Raw genomic sequence first — 20,430 nt, forward strand, 5'->3', positions numbered from 1 at the left:
CTCTTCTACAGAGGTTTTATCAGAGGCATTTGAACCAGAGCAACTCCATCTTAAATAGAGGCTGGGTAAAGTAAGGCTGAGACCTACTGGGCTGCATTTTCAGGAGATTAGACATTCTCAGTCACAGGATGAGATAGGAGGTTGGCACAAAGTACAGGTCACAAAGACTTTGTCAATTAAAAAAATGCAGTAAAGGAGTGGGCCAAAACCCACTAAAAACCTGAGATGGCCACAAAAGTAACCTCTGGTCACCCTCACTGCTCATTATATGCTAATTATAACATATTAGCATACTAAAAGACACTTCCATCAGCACCATGACAGTTTACAAATGCCATGGCAGTAGCAGGACCTTACCCTATATGGCCTAAAAAGGGGAGGAACCCTCAATTCCAGGAATTTCCCACCCCTTTCCCAGAAAACTCATGAATAATCTACTCCTTTAGCATCTAACCAAGAAATAAGCACAAAAATAGTCAACCAGCAGCCCTTGGGGCTATTCTGCCAATAAAGTGGCCATTTTTTTATTCCTTTACTTTCTTAATAAACTTGCTTTCACTTTCCTCTATGGATTTGCCTCAAATTCTTTCTTGTGCAAGATCCATGAACCCTCTCTTGGAGTCTAGATCGGGACCCCTTTCCATTAACAGACATTACGGTGTGACTGTCTATATCATCTGTCACAGGTATGAAAACAATCACAACCAAGAGCCTGAAGCTGCCGGGATGAGTGCCTGTGGAGGAATCCTGCTCCCTGCAGGCACATCTAAAATGTGTTCCTGTCCTCAGGCCCTGCTCTTTCCAAAAAGGCAGGCACAGAGACTCCCAGGATCCTGCTGCCTTGGATACCACAGTCTGTGTAGGCAGCATAGCTAAAGTGGTGAGAGCTACCATGATAGTGAGGGCCAAAAGCAGGATGGTCGAATTACAAGGCAGCATCCTGCCCTCTGGCAATGAACTGAGTCACTCAGTCCCTGTCTCCCGCTCAGAGCCACCATCTTGTCATGGCTTCCTTCAGGAGTATTGTGAGCTCTCCCCCAGGACCCACTTCTTGGCTTCCCTTTGTTACTGGATGGGAAGTCTTGACTGCAAGTTGTCCAGTTTCTTGGTGTATTGAACAAAATACTCAAACAAAGCAATGGATGACAGCGACATAGATTTATTGAAGCAAAAGTACACTCCACAGAGTGGAGCAGGCTCAAGCAAGTGACTTAAGAGGGCTGAATATAATGTTCCCTGGGGTTATTAACTAAAAGAACTTGGTAACACCCTTTAGAGGCTTCCAATTGGTTACACCCTATGCAAGTGAAGATGGCCCACAACCAATCAGAGGCTGAAGTGAAGACTTGGCCATGACCAATCAGAGGCTGAAGTAAAGACTTGGCTCATGACCAATCAGAAGCTGAAATTTTCCTTTAGGTTTAATTCCAAGAAGTCAGGGGCAGGTTAGCCTTAGGGTCCCTGTCTCCAGATCCTATTCTCCTGCCTCACCTTCTCCAGACTCCCAACAGGTGGTGGCCTCTCTGGCCCTACTGGAGACTGTGTGCAGGGAGGGGAGGGGTGGCTGACAGGCCTGCCTGAGGTGGGTGGGAAGCCTGTGGCCTTCCGGCATGGTCTACTTCAATGGAGGTGCCCCCTTGTCCTGCCCTGGCCCAGTCCACCTCCAAACCTCTGGGAGCCCTGGGCCTGAGTGCTTTTCATAGATTATTTCATTTAATCCTTACTACAGTTGAAATGGATAATATATTTCTATTTAACCATTGAGAAAATTGCAGCTTATAGAGATAACGTAACTGGCTCAAAGACATGCAGCTGATAAAGGTAGAGCTAAAATTTGAGCCCAGATAAAATGACCCCAAAGGCCACACAGGGTAAACAATTATTATATGTGTGTTCATTCTATTGCTATCATTGCAACAAACAAGGTACAGGCAAAGACATTTAAAGAGGATGTCCTATTGTTAACTGTATACTCTAAGTCAATTTTTACTTCCTGGTGAAAATTAACTTAGAAATCTACAAAAACAGGATTATATAGGCATTCAAATACAGGAAAAAGTTAATGGCACCTTTTTCACAAAAAAGATGAAATATAGTGAATTATCTTAATCTACATCAATAATACCATACATATACATAATTATAAATTGTTAGAGAAACGTACAATTAAAATGTATAATTTTTATCTTCCAATCTGAGTTACACTTGTTTCCTGGTATTAGTGAAATAAAGGTAAGCAAACCCTTATGTAAAAAATTCCAGCTATTTGTGATGAGGGGTATCTAGGTTAATGTCTTACTTTCTAGAGCTGGTCTACTTTGTAATATCCTCACAATTCTCCTGATTATCAACCTTAATGCCTATTCTACCACTCTACTTCTTTTCCTTCTTTGGTTTGATTTATAATCTCCTTTTCCTGATCATATTTTTTCTCTTTTTTGTATGTATCAGTGCATCCCTCACAAACTCTAGGCCTTTCTTTTCCAAATGCTACTTTTCATAAGAGCCTCCTTTCCCATCTGTTTTAGATTTTTCAGAAAGGACCTAACAGTCCACAGTTTCCTGGGTATCACATATAGAAATGTAGAAAAACTTTCAAGAATCTTATAATCCTTCTACCTGGACAACATTCACTGAGGGCAGAAATCTGTACTGACGTAATGTTTGGAGATGAGGAGATCTGGGAAAGACGTATGTGGATGGTCCTATAAAGTAGGAATGAAAGGTGAAATCTCTGTATCGCACAGGAATTTTCACCACAGAGCACCCACTATGTAAGAGGATTAAATCAAGTGGCCCAAAGACTTAACCAGGAGATAGCATCTAATTTCTGTTCTTGGTCACCCCAGTGCATGGACAATGAGCTCATGAACAGTACCCACAGTGGCTGAGATGGCAACTTTGCATTAGCTCAACAGCATGGGTTCCTTCCCACCAATACTAATCTAGTACTGCTGCTGCTCAATGTCTAGCCTGCTAACAAGAGCCAACAACATGAGCCCCTATTGCTGTGCCATCCCTCAAGAAGATCAATCAGCTGCTTGGTGGCAAGTTGATTATACAAGATGCCTTTCACCCTCAAAAGAGCAACAATTCATCCTGACATGTGTTCCTGATACAGTTTTACCTTTCCTACCATAGTGCTTCAGCCAGTAACATACTTTGGCAATCTATCAGTTCTAAGAAGAAAGCTTTTTTTTGGTTTGTTTTTTGTTTTTTTGTTTTGTTTTGTTTTTTACTGAAAAGGACTCCTTTAGGCAGAAAAAAACAATCTTACCATCCTTTTCAGGTAGGACTGGCTGGACAGTCAACTGTTGACATGCAAGACTGGCAGCCTAGCATAAGTAGTGGCTCAATGCTTATGAGTTGAAGGCAGAATGCTAGGCATAAAGCTAAATCTGTAGCAAAGAAAGCCCATACTACCACTAGAAGATAACATGTGTCCATTCTGTAGAAAAGCTGGATTCTTTATGATTAGTCTTGCCTCCAGAGCCTGCCCTGTGATCACAGAATTGAACATTAGAAAAATGTCATTGGGAACTTGCTGTTGGAACTTACTGCTGTGCATTTGTGAGTTTAGGTAAATTGGTCAGTTGGTTTTAGCCCAATAGACCCAGGTGCCAATTTACTCTAAATCTGTTTAGGTCTGGGTTGTTTAATCATCCCACACTTTTTAGTTTTCTCTTATATTCTGGGAAAACCACTAAGAGGTACCCCTGCTGAGAGACTTTCACATGTCAGAAAATTTTTCAGAAAGTTCATGTAGAGGAATAACTGTCTGTCCCTCTAATGCTGCCCAGAAATGGTTGGTCCCACCCAACTCGAATCCACCACCCAGAAGTGACTTATGTTGACATTTAAACCTTCTCTGCCAACACTTCAGCACATAGTGTTCAGATTACCAAATACACAGTCCTTGGGGAGGTATGTGATCTCATCCTTAGAAAGAAAAGAGATGAATGGAAATAATTTGCTAAGGCCAGCCTGACCAACTATCACATAATGCTATTTGAACTGTACCATCATGACTGTGCCAGCACCTGATGAATGATGAACACCTCCATCTCCTTCTGGGTGTGAAAAGGTACATAATATATTGATTTACTGCTGGATCTAGTCTCCCATTAGCCCCTGTCCTGGTAGTCTTTGACTCCTCACATATGCCACAAAGATTAGTTCTAATACCTAAAAAAAAAAAAAGTACTACCATCCTTGAACTATACTTAGGAATTCAATTCATGCTTCAAATATGCTTTTAATTGTGGCTCAAGCCTTCAATCATGAAAACCTGAAGATTCCCTGCCCCAAGTGAAAGGATAAAGGTGGCTGGAGGGGTGAAGATTGATATATACTGGATAGTCCAACATAGCATCTTTAAAGAGCAATTTTTACCTAGGAATATGTTCTGGGCTCTGCACTGTGCATAAAAGGGCCATCTAACTATAGGTCCAGAGCCAACGGGCTTGGTTTCCTGAACTATGTCTCTGTGCGCAGCTCTGGATCAGTGATGGGGGAGAGTAGAAAAGAGGTACTATGGTTGGCTAGGCTACGTAAGGTCTCCACCTCTAAACTGAGTTCTGGGGACAAATAAAGCAGTGAAAACTCTTTTGGTATAAAACATATGATTGAAAGGAGAAAATACAATGTGGAGAAGGAAGGGAGTTCTGTTCTAGAAGAAGGCAGAGGGAATGCTGATCAAACCAAAACAAAATGTCCTCTACAAAGGAGATGTTAAAGTCCAGGGTTTGGCCATGGTATCTGGGTTGCTGAAAAGGAGTGGAAGATGGGGGGTTAATGGAATTAAGCAGTCCAAGGAATTGTGAGGCTATAGTATTTGTTGAATTTATAATCAAGTTCCCCAAAACATTGGTAGGAAAGTAGAGAAGAAAAGGGTTAGAGGTCAGAGCAGTAATACACTCATTTGGTTTAAAATTTAATCCTGAACTGATAATTGATCATTTTCAGTAACTCCGATCAGTTCTCACATTCCTGCAAATTAAGGGGAAAAAATCATCAAGTCAAATTCTCTCAATTATATTGGTCATGATCTAGGTCACTAGATCTGTTAAAAGAATCATTCAAACAAAAATGGAAGCAGCTAATTTAAATCTCCGCAAAGCAAAACTGCAAGATATTTTAGAGCTCATACCTTCCTGAAACACAGCTACTTCTCTTTATTTAGAATTTTAAAAATATATTGAGAATAATTAGATCTCTTAATATATCTCCAGTCTCTCAAAATAATTCTAGTGATAAAACAAATATATCCCTGAGAAGTGATATGTCCCCACTATATATATTTGACCAACACCTGTTAAAACATAATTGGGTGGTATTTCTCAGGCAGGTATTATTCTTCTTCAAAAATTAATTACATCATGAACGGTTTCCAGGTCCCTTCCTAGAATTAAGCAGTTCCCCCAAATACAAATTTGCTCCAGAAGAAAATCAATAAAAGGCAAACATATACAAGAGACTAATTTAAGTCATTTTATAGAAAACTAAACCCTTATGAAATAAACTGCTCAGTATGAAGAGCTTTTGAAGGAATAATCAGGGGGAGATGGAGGTAATTCAAAATTCTGCTACATGGACACTTGCTCCAAGAATTCCAAGTTTAGGCTACCATAGTAATGTAGATCAGTTACATAATTTGTTAAATACATTTATAGATGTAAAATGAATCCAACCCTTTTTAGTATAGTTTTAATGGAAATGTATTCTAAGTTCTAAAAGAAGTTAGCTTACAAATAACTTTTTAGAACACAAATTATTTTTGCATTAAAGATGACCAGAATTAGATGGGATTCAAAACTTTAGAAATTCATACCCCCAAAAAAGTAATTCAAAATAGCAGTTAAAATTATGGGCAATATCGGATAAAAAGCCAAAATGTGGAAAACACAGACAATAAATATTTCAGAAGTTTTTAAAAGAAGTTGATCAACATGGGCTACAAAGTCCCTAAAATGAGGATTTAGATGGAAAAAGTGAGGTGCAAGAAGCTATATATTGGTCATAGACTTGAATCAGAAATGATTATTTAATGGTAGTCATAGAGCTAAAACAAAATATTTGAGCAATAAATAAAAGACAAGGTAGGAAAGCTATGGAAGGACTGGATAAAGAAAGCTTAACATGCTAGGCTCAGAAGTCTAAAAACTGGAAGCTATTCTAAGTTATTAAAGAAATGACATGATGAAAATAGGGTCTTAGGAATATTAATCAAGTGGTAGTCTCTATGACAGAGGATGTTTTCTGTGACTTTCAGGTGTGCATTTGCAATTCTAACTTTTGAGACTTAAAAATTTTTAATATACCTGTACTTCCTTTGTGACTAGACTATATCTTGCTGCTATTCCCAACCTGACTAGATTCTTTGTCTTGTAGCCTAATTTTACAATTCATTCATTTATTTAAAAACTACCTATCAAGCATCTCTTATGTGTCAGGTATTGTGCCAGGGATAGCATACTAAGAATTACAAACCCAGAACCTGTCCTCATGAATCTGAGAATCTAATAAGGAACTCAGAATATGGTCTATCTTGATGAATGTTACATGGGAGCTTGAGAGAATCTGTGTTTTGGTGTTGTTGGATGGAATATTCAATAAATGTCAATTAGATCAAGTTGACTGGTAGCACTGTTCAGGTCAACTGCCTGCTTGATTTATCAATCACTGACAGTGGGATGTTGAAGTCTCCAACTTTCATAACAAATTTGTCTATTTTCCTTCCAGTAATCAAAATTACCACTTAGGTACACCTACCAGTTTACAGTTCTAGCAGCACTCATTTTAGGTAAGCAGATCTCAGTTGTGACTATCCACTTTTGCCTGTTTATCCGGATTTCAGGGTAGGAGTTTGCCCTGAAAATTCAGTTTTCTAATGGACCCAAGAAAAGTCATTGATTTTCAATTTGTTCACTGTTTTCTTGTTGTAATGACAATATTGACAACTTTCAAGCTCTATACATATTCTAGCTGAAACAAAGAGTCACGAACTTTGATCCCCTTTTCTAACTGAAATGAAAAGAATGTATTCTCCAAATCAATAGCTGCATACTCCTGTACCTGAAACTTTATTAATCTTCTCTGAAAGTGATATCACATCAGGCAAAGTAGCTGTGACTGAGGCTACTAATTGTTTACATCTGCAGAAGCCTACAGTTTTTCCCCAAGAGGCATCAAGTTTCTGTAGCCATTAGGCTGGCAAATTAAAGAGAGCTATGATAGGCACCAATATATTTGCATTAATTAGGTCTTTAATTATAGAACTAATCCCTACTATCTTCCCTGAGATAAGACATATTTTTGATTTACAATTTTGGTCTGGTGAAGGGAGCAGTTTCAGAAGTTGTTATTTTGTCTTTTCCCTACCATGATAGCTTTTACTTCAAAGATCAAGGACCCTAAGGAGGTTACTTTCAACTGTCAAGTATATCTATTTCAATTATGTACTTGGTGATGGAGATAATTATCACTGCAGGGGTAGGGGAGTCTGTGGGCACATTGAGCCCACTGTGATTTGGACTTTGGTCATAGATTTCCACTCTGAGAATCAATGTCAACTCAGACTCTGTGTTCAGTCATCCTTAAGAGATCTAGTTATTTCAGTTTCCTCAGTGTACAGTCACCTGTGTAAGTGGCCAGAGGTCCCTTTTCGGAGGACTGTGGATACTGTCATAACATAAACTTTGATTAGTATCGCAGGGCCTTTCTTAGGAATTCTTAGGATTCTTAGGAATCTAGCCATTTCTTTGGTTAATAGTTTCTGATTCTAGAAATTGGTTCAGGTCTGGAAAATGAGTAAAGAATTATGCTTTTTGTTGGACTGACTGTCCTCAGCCTCCTGCTGCTCAGTTCTTGCTTTTCTTTCTTTAATTAGAGATGCTGAACAGCACCATTCTTAATTGGCTTGGCAGCCAGGGGAGGAGGTGGGTGCAGCTCCTGAGAGGGAAAGCAGCTGTTTTATTGGGAAGAGGCCTCTGCAGCATCTTCCAGCACAGTGGGTACTCTTCTAGCCCTTACTAGGAAAGTGTGGGTCACCTCTGCATGCCTAGAGGGTCCAGGTAGACTTGTAGAATTCAGATCCTCAGGGGCATCTATCCAGATGTCCCATCAGAGTTTTCAGGATCCCTGGTCATCCCTATCACGGTCCTGCCCTTCACATAACAGATCTACCTGAACTGAGCATTCAGATGCCTCTGGAGCTCTGCAGCTCTCACAATTAGGTCTTCAGCCTGTTGTTTTACCCTGTTCACACTTTCACCACTGGTATAGAGTGCCTCTTGTGAGGTTACCACTAAGGCTTTCTGGTTTCAAAACTTAGCAGCAAATGCCTGCATCATGGCTTCTTCCACAGTATTCCACTCCAACAGGACATTTTCCAAGGTCATCATCAGTGGAATCTGGGCCAGGATCTATTGCTGTTACATCTACCATTCAGAACAGATCCTCTTTCTGCTACACAGTGAGTGACCCAGTTACAAATCCCAACTTTACCCCCTGTTTTCTCATGTCACTATCTGGACTCCTAGTTTTAGATGTGGTCTTCTGAGAAGCAGGCACTAAGATGGGATTACATGTGCAAGAATCATGTTATCAGACATGCCCATGTAAAAGAAAATAGAGAGGGAGCAGAAGGAGGCCACCAGTGCAGTCTGACAGTAATGCAAGTCTGAGCCCTAGTAAAGGAGGGAAAGAGAAGGTTGGCTGAAAGCAGAAGCATCCTAGGATGTAATGCAGTCTAGAAAAAGTATGGCAAAGCCATCAAGGGTGCTCACTTCTGCAGCACATATACTAAAATTAGAATGATACAGGGAATAGCATAGCCCCTATGCAAGAATGACACACAAATTCATGAAGAATTTCATATTTTTACAAGCCAGAAAAGATTAGAGTCCTATCTCCAACCTCCTTTAACAGAACAACTCTCAGCCAATAATTCTGTAGCCAGCAAAACTAAGTTTCATAAATGAAGGAGAAATAAAGTCATTTTCAGACAAATGCTGAGGGAATTTCTCATGACCAAACCAGCCCTATAAGAAATGTTAAAAGGAGTTCTAGACCTTGAAACAGAAGCCCAAAATGCACCAAAATAGAACCTCTTGCAATCTTAAAACTCACAGGACCTATAAAACAATAACACAATGAAAAAAAAAAAAAAACTAGGTAACAATTAATATGATGAAGAGAACAGTGCCTCATATCTTAATATTAAGATTGAATGTAAATGGTCTAAATGTTTGCTTAAAAAATACAGAATGAATTAAAAAATCACAAACCAAATATCTGCTGTCTTCAAGAGACTCACCTAACATGGAAGGATTCATATAAACTCAAGGTAAAAGAATGCAAAAAGATAGTCCATGCAAATAGAAACCAAAAGTGAGCAGCAGTAGCTATTCTCATATCAGACAAAACAGACTTCAGAACAATAACACATTAAAAAAAGACAAAGATTGTCACTATATAATGATAAAAGGATTGATCCAACAAGAATATATTACAATCCTAAATTTATATACACCTAACACTGGAGCTACCAGATTTATAAAACATTTTAAAATGTTTAAATTTTAAAAATTACTGCTAGATCTAAGAAATGAGACAGCAATACAATAGTGGTGGAAGACTTCAATATACCACCGACAGCATTAGACAGATCTTTGAGACAGGAAGTCAACAAAGAAACAATGAACTTAAATGACACTCCAGAACAAATGGACTTAACAGGTATTTACAGAAAATTCTTTCCAACAACTGCAGAAGATACATTCTTATCAGTACATGGAACATTCTCCAAGACAGACCATATGATAGGCCACAAAACAAATCTCAATATTTTTTTAAACTGAAATCACATCAAGTATCTTTTCAGACAACAAAGGAATAATACTAGAAATCAACTCCAAAAGAAACCCTCAGAATTATACAAATACATGCAAATTAAATAATCTGCTTCTGAATGATATCTGGGTTAACAATGAAATAAAGATGAAAATTTAGAAATTCTTTGAATTGAATGATAATAATGACACAAGCTATCAAAACCTTTAGCATACAGCAAAAGTACTGCTAAGAGGAAAGTTTATAGCACTAAATGTCTATATCAAAAAGGGTGAAAGAGCACAACTTGACAACCTAATGTCATACTTCAAGGAGCTAGGGAAGCAACGATAAACTAAACCCAAAGCTACAAAAAGAAATAATATCAGAGCAGAACTAAATGAAATTCAAACAAAAAGATACAAAAGATCAATGGTACAAAATCTGGCTCTTTGAAAAAATAACCGAAATAGAACATTAGTTAGATTAACCAAGAAAAGAAGAAAGAAGATCCAAATAAGCTCAATTAGAAATGATACTAGAAACGTTACAAACAATACCACAGAAATAACACAAGATCATTCAAACTGGGCACGGTGGCTCACACTTGTAATCCCAGCACTTTGGGAGGCAGAGGCACGCAGATCATTTGAGGTCAGGAGTTTGAGACCAGCCTGGACAATATGGTGAAACCCCAACTCTACTAAAAATACAAAAATTAGCCAGGTGTGGTGGTAGGCACCTATAATCCCAGCTACTTGGGAGGTTGAGGCATGAGAATCACTTCAACCAGGAGGTGGAGGTTGCAGTGAGCTGAGATTATGTCACTGCACTCCAACCAGGGTGACAGAACAAGACTCCAACTCAAAAAAAAAAAAAAAAAAAAAAAAACAGTCATTTGAGACTGCTATGAATAACTTTATGAGCACAAACTAGAAAACCTAGAGGAAATGAGTAAGTTCTTGGAAACATATAAGCCTCCTAGGTTACATCAGGAAGAAATAGAAACCCTGAACAGATCAATAACAAGCAATGAGAATTAATCAATAATTTAAAAGTTGCCAAAAGCAACAACAACAACAAAAAAACCAGCCAGGACCAGATGTATTCACAGTTGAATTCTATCAGACACTCAAAGAAGAACTGGTATCAATCCTACTGAAACCATTTCAAAAGACTGAGAAAGAGGGAATCCTCCCTAGATCATTTTATGAAGCCAGTATCACCCTGATACTAACACCTGGAAAGGATACAACAGAAAAAGAAAACTACGGACCAATTTCCCTGATGAACACAGATGCAAAAATCCTCAACAAATACTAACTGAATCTAACAGCACATCAAAAAGATAATGTATCTTGATCAAGTGGGTTTCATTCCAGGGATGTAGGGATGATTTAACATATGCAAGTTAATAATGTGATATATCACATAAACAGAATTAAAAACAAAAACCATATGATAATCTCAATAGATGCAGGAAAAGCACTGGACAAAATCCAGCATCACTTTGTGATAAAAACACTAAACAAACTAGACATTGAAGGGACTTACCTCAAATAAAAACCATACATGACAAACCCACAGCTAATGTCATACTGAATGAAGAAAAGTTGGAAGCATTCCCCCTGAGAACAGGAACAAGACAAGGATGCCTTCTTGCACCACTCCTATTAAGTATAATTCTGGAAGTCCTAGCCAGAGTGTTCAGGCAAGAGAAAGTAATAAAGGGCATCCAAATTGGAAAAGAGGAATCCAAACTATTGCTATTTTCAGATGACACGATCATATATCCAGAAAATCCTAAAGACTCCTCCCAAAAGACTTCTAGATTTGATAAACAAATTGAGTAAAGTCTCAGGTCACAAAATCAATATACACAAATCAGTAGCACTGTTACACAACAACAATGACCAAGCTGAGAATCAAATCAAGAACTCAATCTCTTTTACAATAGCTGCAAAATCAAAACAAAACAAAACAAACAACTAGGAATATACTTAACCTAGCAAGTGAGAGATCTCTACAAGAACTACAAAACACTGCTGAAAGAAATCACCGATGACACAAAAAAATGGAAACACATCCCATGCTCATGAATTGGAAGAATCATTGTTGTGAAAAGGACCATACTGTCCAAAGCAGTTTATAGATTCAGTACAATTCCCATCAAAATATCAACATCATTTTTCACAGAATTAGAAAAAAAAAATCCTAAAATTCATATGAAACTAAAAAAGAGCCCAAATAGCCAAAGCAATCCTAAGCAAAAAGCGTAACTCTGGAGAAATCATATTACTGAACTTCAAATTATACGACAAGGGTATAGTTACCCAAACAGCATGGTACTTGTATAAGTACAGAGCTATTGCAGTTTAATTTCTCCAGAAGTTACACTCCTAACTTAAGGAGAGTATACTGGATGCATGGGACGGCAGAAGGGTCCCAGTGACCAAATGTTCCATGTGTTCATGTTCAACTATCTCCCTGTTTCCAGCTCCTTTCTCACCCCTATTTTCTGTACATGCCAAGTTGTAAAGCACTAAGCAGGTCAGAAGAGCGAATGCATTATTTTCACCGATACTCTTCTCGGCGGGCACTGCTGTTGCTTCCTCAACTTCTGTCAAGTCCATTTCTCTTCTTCCAGCTATGAACCTTCCAAAATTTGTTTAAATCATTCACCTGCTGAGATTTCCTTTCCTTTTCTTCTTCTCCATTCATTTCAATCATCAGCTATCATTTCTTATCTAATAAATATCATATCCAAATGTAAACACAGGCCCCTGGGTACCTATTCTTAACATTTCCTTCACATTTCGAACTCAACTTTACCAAAAATTGATTTTAAACTTTACCAAAAATTATTATTTTACTTACACCAATTATCCACCAATAAATTCAATTTCTAATGGCACTAAGCACAGCTTTCCAATTTTACATGTGTTATTTGGATTTTGTCAAGTAGGAGTACTTTAGGAATTTTATACATGAGAAGAATATGGGTTTGTGAGGCAGGAGCATGTAAAAGAGAACACACCAAGTGATGAGCTATAATGGGCATTAAAAAAATTTCCTACCTGAGGCCTCACACACATACTGCCTTACTTACTAGTTTCACAACCAAAAAATATTTTGAGTAAAATGTGGAAAAATGTTTTGACTGAAACGGGGAACATTCCAATTAGGTGCATTTTTTAAAGCACAATACTACTGCTTTTTCAAGAATATTTCTACTATTCTGCTAGATTTAAAAATAATAAAATAATTTTAAACTCAAAAACTGTGAATTCTAAAATAGATAACACTTGAGATTGTTAACAACCAACCCTGGCATTTGAGTTAGAAATTTCGTCAACGTTTTTATTTAAAATTTTTTTGCAATGTACTACTTTCTAAAGCCTTATAGGCACCATGTGGCTAATGTATTAAGAAGCAGCTTCATAGCAGTTGTGGACCTCGTGCCTTGTCCTTCTTTCTTTCTTCACTATTATCTTTAAGCTTTAACACCTTGGTTTCTTCTTCCAGCCTCTATCACATGACTTTGTCTCCCAGCTCTGTCTTGTTCATTCTCTCCAGGCTCAACATAAAGACACAAAGTATTTTCTCTTCTGCAGTTAGCCTCAGCACTGCCACAACACGGTTATAGCTGGTGTAGCCCAGAATTCCTGGAACCCACTTTACTCTCCTTCTCTGTTCCTGCTTTCTATGAGTTGTGTTTTAAACATACTATGCTTTGAAATTATACTATAACTCAGGAAGTTAGGATGTTTCATTGTACCAATATCATGGGGATAAGGCTAGCATAAAAATAAATTATCCTGGGGAGAAGACAAAAACACATTATAGATTTTGAAAAAACTACAGCAATCATGAAATAACCTGGACCATTAACAAGAATGTATTTGTAATTATCCATATATAAATATACATACCAGAAATCCCTGAAAAATATAAAATTGTACTATAATAACTTTAAGGTTCCTTCTTATTTTACTGACTTCAAAATGAACTAGATATCTTAGAAACAGTTTTATCAGAGGAACACACTCTCTCATCCCATCACTTCCAATTCGGTTCAGTGGAAGACTCATAACTTAATGTTCTTGATCCTACCAAGGAGCTGCTTTTACCTGATTATATAAATCAATGGGAATGTACTAGAAAATTGCAGCCTGGAAAGACAGACCAACACCACAGTTAAACTGAAAACTCTACTAGATATTAACAACAACAAAAAACACACACACAAGACTAATTCTTTTATTATTATAAAAGAGCTGTTTTGTTTTTGACACTAATTACTTCTTAACATTCCAAGCAATAACATATTTCACCTACATTCTTGTTTTAATTTGCTTTTAAAAGGTCATTTTCCAAGAGTAGATCAAAACAACAGGGTGAGAGTAAGAAATTTCAGGATACTGTTTACACACCTGAAATAAAGCATACTTAAGTTTTTTTAAAAGTCCCTCAACAGGTCAGGTATGGTTGCTCATGCCTGTACTCCCAGCAATTTGGGAGGCTGAGGCGGGTGGATCACCTGAGGTCAGGAGTTCGAGACCAGCCTGGCCAACATGGTGAAACTCTGTCTCTACTAAAACTACAAAAATTAGCCAGACATGGTGATGCACGCCTGTTATCGCAGCTATTTGGGAGGCTGAGGCAAGAGAATCGCTTGAACTTGGGAGGTGGGGGTTGCAGTGAGCCAAGATGGCGCCATTGCACTCCAGTCTGGGCAACAAGAACAAAACTTCGTCTCAAAAAAAAAAAAAAAAAAAAAAATCCCTCATCTCTATCCAAAGCAGAAAGAAAACTCTATTAGCTAATTATTATTTTTTAAACTAATGATAATTGTTAAAGAACACACAAAACTAAAGTTAAAAAAAAAAGTCACTCCACTGAACGCTTACAAAAGAAAGAACAGGAGAATATAATTTCCTTAAGCACAGCTCCTAGATATAGGGTACTTTTCAATTTAGGCAACTGCAACAATGAAAGAACATAGCCTTCTACATACTTAAACACCAAATGCCCCCTTGTGGACAGCACTGTTACTAGATTTACATATAAAATCTGTTTAAATTTCCTCTCTGTGATTTGAAGCTATGTATCTATCCCCTAACTGACCATTCTGATCTTGGGGAAAATACAAACCCAGTGAGGGGTGTCTACCTTAGGAAGCAGTCTCAGAGCTTATATCATTTTAATGACCTCAATACTTTAAAAATATATACCTATGTGTATCAATAGTACTCTAAGATCATTAATTTTAATGACTGGCTGGGCGCTGTGGCTCACACCTGTAATCCCAGCAGTTTCGGAGGCCAAGGAAGGCAGATCACAAGGTCAGGAGTTAAGAGACCACGCTGACCAACATGGTAAAACCCTGTTTCTACTAAAAATACAAAAATTAGCTGGGCATGGTAACGTGTGCCTATAATCCCAGTTACTCGAGAGGCTGAGGCAAGAGAATAGCTTTAACCCAGGTGGAGATTGCAATGAGCCAAGATTGAGCCACTGCACTCCAGCCTGGGCGACACAGTGAGACTATATCTCAAAAAAAAAAAAAAAAAAGAAGAAGAAAAAAAAATTTCTAAGAATTTTCAGAAGGCATAAACCACCAGAGTGAACCTAGCGGGAACATGACAAATTGGGTGTACAGTGAGGCAATGGGTTCCAGGAAGACACAAATAGGGCTGGATGTCCATCAGGCAGCATGGTTAAAAGAAGAATCTGAATCATAATAAAGGAAAGAAATTAGTGTCGCAGTCAGGAAAATGGTGTGGGGCACCAGGATGATGGAAAGATAGAGAAGGTCAACGGGTAAAAAGACTGGAAGTCAGAGAGTAGGACATGGCATGGACCACAACAGAGAATAACAGAGGAGAGAATCTTGTTTCTCTGAAGAGCCAGGTGTGTGATAAAAACAATGGCCCCATGGTTTAAAAGAACTAAGACTTAAAACCAGCTCTTCCTTCAGGCTTCTCTGCTTTTGTAATATGTTCTCCTGTTTGTCCTATGGCAAGCTGAAACATATATCAGAAGGGAAGATAAACAGCCAAAGATTAATATTTCAAAAACGCAAGTCATCAAAAGATTAATTTGCAGGGAGACCAATCTACCTAGGATTCCAAATTTACTAAAAACTTGCTGGCTGGGGATGGTGGCTCACGCCTGTAATCCCGGCACTTTGGGAGACCAAGGTGGGCGGGAGACCATGAAATCAGGAGTTTGGGACCAGCCTGACCAACATGGTGAAACCTCGTCTCTACTAAGAAAACAAAAATTAGCTGGGTGTGGTGGCGTGAGCCTGTAATGCCAGCTACTCAGGAGGCTGAGGCAGAAGAATCACTTAAACCCAAGAGGTGGAGGTGCAGTGAGCCGAGATTGTACCACTGCCCTCTAGCCTGGGTGACAGAGCGAGACTCCGTCTCAAAAACAGAATAAAACAAAACAACGACAACAACAACAAAAACTTGCTTTAAGGAAAATAATTCGTATATGTGAACTTATAACCTGAAATATATTCTTTTTCTAAATATATTTTCAATAATAATACTAAATGCTAAATAATTTTGTAAGTTTGGGTTTTCAACTAGCATTTCTTAAAATGCTACTAAATAAAATTATACATTTATTAGAACTTATTCAAGGATTTGGATTTCAGCAAATTGGCTTCCTATGAATTGGGTTTCTACAAATTGATCAAGAGTCTTCCAGAGAATGTTTGAAGATGAGATTAAATAATTTCCTTAACAATGTTTCTCTGTTTCTACACCTTCTCCCCCATTCTGTTCACCACCAGCTAGTCTTTTTAGCTTTAGGAACAAGATCCATCTGACTGACAAAGCATATGCACTGGTGAGAGATTTCCCTAAAAGATTCAAGTTGCCTGGGTGTAGTGGAGGACAAGGGGGAGAGTATTGATAGGAAAATTAGAGAAAGAGAAAAATAGGGGTCATCACTTTTATGAATTAGTCAAGGAACAGGACACTTCCACTTTGCAATACAGTTGACTGCAGTGATATGGTGGGCTTGCTGATAAGACATTACAGTAACTTATCACAAGCAAGGCTGTACTGCACATCTTTCTCTGAGGGATACAGATCCCCTAGATCTGTTGATCTCAAGTTGTGCTCTGTAATAGAGCCTATTGAGATGCTTGCCAAAAAATACCAATGTCCAGGCCTTACTTTAGACCTACCAAAAGAGGATTTCTGGGGAAAGCCTCAGAATGTATATTTTTAATATACATTAGTATACATATTTAATGTATACGAAAGTATACATTAAACAGCACTATTCACAATAGCAGAGACATGGAATCAACCAAAATGCCCATCAATCATTGACTGGATAAAGAAAATGTATTACATATACACCATGAAATAATATGCAGCCACAAAAAGGAATGAGATCATGTCCTTTGCAGGGACATGGATGGAGCTGAAAGCCATTATCCTCAGCAAACCAAACACCACATGTTCTCACTTATAAGTGGGGCCTGAACATTGAGAACACATGGACACAGGGAGGGGAACAACACACACTGGGGCCCATCAGGGGGTGGGGTGGGGGGAGTGGAGAGCACTCCCTAACATGAATACCAAACCCTTTATCATTTAGCCTCTGCATATATTTCCAGCTTCATCACTCATCACCCTTCTTATTTATTCCAGACATACTGAACTAACTGTAGATCTGGGTGGTCTTTAGACAGATTGACCCAGAAATACTTCATAATAATTTGAAAATGTACCTATCTTATGATTTTAAAGTTCCACTTCTAAGAACATGTATACTTGAAGCAGTGGTTCTCAAACTTTGGTGTATATCAGAATTACCTGAAGAGTTAATAAAAACACAGAGATATCAAGTAGGTTGAAGGATAGGACTTGGCCTTTTGTATTTTTATTAAGTGCCCTAGGTAATTCTGCAACCTTCCAAAGTTTAAGGGTCACTGCCTTAAAGCAGGGACTGAGAAACTATAGCCTAAACATCAAATTCAGCTCTGACTGATTTTGTAAACCAGTATTTTTTAGAATACAGCCTACTAATTAGGTATTGTCTATGGCTCCATTTACACTACAGCAGTAGGGTTCAATAGCTACAGCAGAGATCAGAGATCATAAGGCTGCAACGCTGAAAATATTTACTATTATCCATCTACAGAAAAGTTTACTAAGCCTAGAGGAATACTTCACACTGAAAGACACATGCAAGGATATTCACTGTGGCAATGCTTGTCACAAAATAGCGAAATTTTGAAATATTCTTGAGGTACATAAATAGGCTAATAAACATACTAAGGATATATACATATAATGAAATGCTATATAACTGATAAAATTTACTAGATCTTTATTAACACGAATGGAATTAAGTAAAAGAATGATATGTACAGTATGATAATTTTTTTTTTTGAGACAGAGTCTTGCTCTGTCATACAGGCTGGAGTGCAATGGCACGATCTCAGCTCACCACAACCTCCGCCTCCTGGGTTCAAGTGATTCTCCTCCCTTAGCCTCCTGAGTAGCTGTAATTACAGGCATACGTCACCATGCCCAGCTAATTTTGCATTTTTAGTAGAGACAGGGTTTCTCCATGTTGGTCAGGCTGGTCTCAAACTTCTGACCTCAGGTGATCCACCCACCTCGGCCTCCCAAAGTGCTAGCATTACAGGCGTGAGCCACTGTGCCTGGCCTGTGATGCTTTTTATACATACAACATGTAGAAAGATATTAAAAAATAAACAAATAACATATACCAAACTCATGGTAGTCCTTGCCTATGAAGAGGAAGCAAAAAGAAGACAGAGAGGAAAACAAAAGGGATCTCAACTCTATAAATTGTTTTCATGAAGACATTTAAAGTCAAAAAGGGATACAGATCTGAAGATTTATTAATACTAAAATATGGAGTTGTTTGCCATAATATACTCTGTGGGTTTTGTTTAACTCAAAATTAAAACCAGAAACAACCTAAACTACCCTGTTATAGGGAAAAGTAATTGAACATTAGCATTCCAATACAATGGAACATAATATAGCCTTGAAAAATCAACATGAAGAGAACATAAGAAATAATTGACTTAATTATCCTGATTAGCATAGGATTCAAAATTGTCCATGCAGTAAGGCTATAATGATATTTTAAACAACAAAAACCAGCTGTAATCCTTTTTCACTTTGTTTATTTGTTGGCTGACTTATTTATTTGATTGTTCTTTTTAATCAATATATATGCATATAAAAATTACTAAAAACAGAACTGTCAACAGTGAATATGTTTGATTTTATGCTATTCTTTTTCTTTGCCTTTTATTTTCCAAATAATATCAACTGAATACATATTACTTTAAAATGAAATGCCTTCATTTGAAATAACCTTGTGTGTGGCAGATACAGCCAACTGTATGCCCACAATCCATTCTTCTCTTCTTCCTATATATTCAGTAAAACACGACATTTCCCAGCCTCTCATGCACATGAAGGTGGCCATATGATACAGTTCTAATTCCCAATGAAATGTTAAGGGGAATAACTGGGTGCAGCATGTTAGAAAGCTCTTTGAAGGGGATTAGACCTGACTTGCCTTCACCTTTGCCATTTCGCCTTCACCTACTTCTTTTTTTGAATGAGCATGTGAAGCAGGTGAGAAGATGATGCAGCCATCTTTAAACATGAGGACAAAAGCCACTAACAAACAGATGGCAGAGTAGAAACTCAGGGGAAGCCTGGATTCCTCAAGGTATTACAGAGCCACTGCACCACCTCTGGACTGCAAGCCTCTAATACTTTCTGTTACATGAGGAAAAAAAAAGGAAAAAAAGCTTCACTTGTTTAAGCCTTTCGCTTATATTCTGCCAAATGCAACCCTTAATTGATACATCATGCTAAAATAAAATTTTAATAAATTACCCTACCGAAAGACACTTAGAAGATAATATAATCTATCTTCTCTTCTGAAGAGAAAAGCAAACCTCAAGAAAGAAAAGGTTGGAGGCACCAATTTAATATCAGAACAAAGACTAAAGCTTGACTCTCACTTATATGAATAATTTTTTCCAAAATATTAAAATCACAGTGAACTTTACATTTCAAAATGGCTGAAACAGGCTGAGTGTCATGGCTCACACCTGTAATCCCAGTACTTTGGGAGGCGAGGCAGGTGGTTTGCTTGAGTTCAGGAGTTTGAGACCAGCTTGGGACACATGGTGAAACTTCGTCTCTACTAAAAATACAATAATTAGCCAGGCATGGTGGTGTGAGCCTGTAGTCCCAGCTATTCAGGTGGGAGGACTGCTTGAGGTCAGCAGAAGAAGGTTGTAGAGAGCCAAGATTGGTCCACTGTACTCCAGCCTGGGTGACAGAGTGAGATCCTCTCTCAAAAANAAAAAAAAAAAAAAAAAAAAAAAAAAAAAAAAAGCTGAATGGTAAATTTTACATTATGTATATTTACCACAATAAAAAAGAGATAAAATTATATTAAAATCAAGTCCACTTTAATGATCTAGTTTAAAAATAACATTTTATATATTTTTGTCAAATAACATTTAAAATATTAGACATATACTAGTCAGCAACGAGTGCCAATCCT

At 37.9% G+C, this 20,430-nt stretch overlaps 1 protein-coding gene and 1 non-coding gene across 5 annotated transcripts in view; one reads left to right on the top strand and one right to left on the bottom strand.

Annotated features, from left to right (window-relative positions):
- The window catches only part of CCDC169 (coiled-coil domain containing 169), a 65,558-nt gene that overhangs the window by 29,779 nt on the left and 15,349 nt on the right, over positions 1-20,430 (bottom strand). The gene's annotated exons all lie outside the window — the stretch shown is intronic.
- LOC119472611 lies at positions 8,779-8,882 on the top strand. Its single transcript, XR_005201759.1, has one exon. It is a non-coding gene; the product is annotated as a U6 spliceosomal RNA (small nuclear RNA).

The sequence above is a fragment of the Cebus imitator genome, unplaced genomic scaffold, assembly GCF_001604975.1.
Source record: "Cebus imitator isolate Cc_AM_T3 unplaced genomic scaffold, Cebus_imitator-1.0 Scaffold108, whole genome shotgun sequence".
Taxonomy (NCBI): domain Eukaryota; kingdom Metazoa; phylum Chordata; class Mammalia; order Primates; family Cebidae; genus Cebus; species Cebus imitator.